General features: G+C 48.2%; 1 protein-coding gene across 2 annotated transcripts in view; it reads left to right on the top strand.

Moving 5' to 3' along the window:
- Positions 1-1,947, top strand: part of FAM46D (family with sequence similarity 46 member D) — a 19,742-nt gene that overhangs the window by 1,825 nt on the left and 15,970 nt on the right. Inside the window, exon 1 of one of the 2 annotated variants that reach the window (XM_017742694.1) lies at positions 1-23. The exons of the other annotated variant lie outside the window; for it this stretch is intronic. The gene's annotated coding sequence lies outside the window, so the exon portion shown is untranslated. The remainder of the gene's footprint in view (positions 24-1,947) is intronic. 2 annotated transcript variants of the gene reach the window in all.

Below are 1,947 nucleotides of genomic sequence, written 5' to 3'. Positions count from 1 at the left end.
TCGGGCCTTTTCCTTCTCTCTCCGTAAGGCGTTTTCCTTAGAGACTTATCGGGTGAACTTGTAAAAAGGGCGGTTTGGCGGCGCGGCGGTGCTGGAGGGGGCTGTGTGTGTCTGGCTGCACGTGAGCTCCGTCTCACTACGGGCGTTCCTTTGCATGAATCCTAAAAGCTCCCTGGATTTGGGCAAGCCCTGCCTCGCCACATTCATAGTATAGCAGTAGTGGGAGCGTGGCATTACTTACTCGCTGTCAGAAGCTCTGTCATCCCACTTAGATGATGACAGCCCTGGTAGCTGAGGCCTTTTCTGTGTATTCTGCAAGGACCATCCGTGTTTTGGGGGAGGTCACAGCCTGGAGGTGACAGTGACAGTGAAGTGACAGTGACTGCAAGCTGCGATTCTGTGCCCTAAACTATTCGGAAGTGCCTGCATGCAAAGCAAAACTGCTTTCCAGCAACTTGGGGCTGGAATTCTGTGTCTTCCCAGCCAGGAATCACTCTCCTGTGCTCCCTGCCTTCTCTCACAGGCATCTCTGATACATCTTTAAGCCACTGCAAATCTGTAATAACATTAATTGTTCCCTCGGAAAGAGGAGGGTGGGCTCTGCAGGCTCACACACGTTGTGTTCCGTGTGCTGCCTTAACAGTAACAGCCTGTTCGTGCCTCCCATGAAAAGCAGCCAGGTGGGAATGAATGGGGATGTGCCGAATTCTCCGCTAAAGGCCGAGGGATGAATAATAAATGACAGTGACTCCAGAGCAGGGACTCTCCCACGCTTCGTGCTCCTGACTTCTCCTTAAGCTCTAGACACAGATGTGATGTGTCTGTCCCATTCAGAAATGTTAAAAACAATCCCTGTGCCCTTTCATCCTCTGTGTGCTGTGCCTGCAGCGTCCAGGACTTGGGAATACGGGCTTGATGCGTGGAGGGAGAATAGCAGTCTGCGTTATACCTTCTGCTCCTTCTGTCTTATCCATCTGGCATTCCCACAGCTTAGTTCAAAGGGAGCACCAATAATTCCTTTAATTTGCAGTGCTGCAGACCTTTGACCTCAGGGCAGTGCTGCCTGCACACCCTCCCAGCCCAGTTGTGCATCCCAGGCATAACTTTACAGTAAATTTAGTTTTGTTGCCTCATTAGGCACCAGACACACAGGGCTGTGTAAGGACTGTGTGCTCTAGAATGATTCAGCTGCCACAGAGACATGTTGCCCCCTGAGAGCAAAAGCCTGACCCTAAATTCCTGCCCTGTAGATCAGGGCTTGAACTCCTGCTTAAGCTCAGGAGTAACTGCTGACACAGTAGAGTCCCGTAATTTATGAATCGACTATAAATCAGGGAGACAGAAGTAGACCAAGTTCCTTGAAAGATCACATTGAGACTGAGTTATTTTGGAGAGTCAATTAAGCAGCATTTAGGCTGGCAGTGGAAATTAATTCATTAATTAACACTGCTTGAAGGAATGAAATTCTACGCATGTTTTCAAAACACTCCTAATCCAGAGTGGTTTCGTGGCTTTCCTGGTTCTGGGCTCTGATGATCAGACTGCAGGAGGGGTTTGGGCTGTGCCATCTGTGCTTGGGCATAGGAGGGGGTGAAATCTTTGTACCTTGTGCTCTGCTTTCCCTCCCTCATTTGTGTTGAGAAGACCTTGGTGGGTCATCCTGAGGTTGCTGACAGTGTTTGTTGAGTTCTCAGTACGTTGATGGTCTCTGCATATGGGGATAGATTTTTTAAAATGGATTTAACACATAGTTATGTGTTCTATGTCATATCTCTCTTATGTGTCTATGTTTAACCCACATGGTTTAATGGTGAAAGTCAATGAACAGTTAGAGGATTTGGAGGCAAATTCCAAGTCAAATTTCATCATCAAAGTATGGAGTGAGGGATGGTCCATGGAGAGTGGAAGTGAGCTCAGGGTTTATCTTACAGATACTCAGCCATGAAC

The sequence above is a fragment of the Corvus brachyrhynchos genome, unplaced genomic scaffold (assembly GCF_000691975.1).
Source record: "Corvus brachyrhynchos isolate BGI_N302 unplaced genomic scaffold, ASM69197v1 scaffold220, whole genome shotgun sequence".
Classification (NCBI taxonomy): Eukaryota; Metazoa; Chordata; class Aves; order Passeriformes; family Corvidae; genus Corvus; species Corvus brachyrhynchos.
The sequence above is the reverse complement of the archived record's forward strand: the minus strand, read 5'-3'. Positions and strand labels throughout refer to the sequence as shown.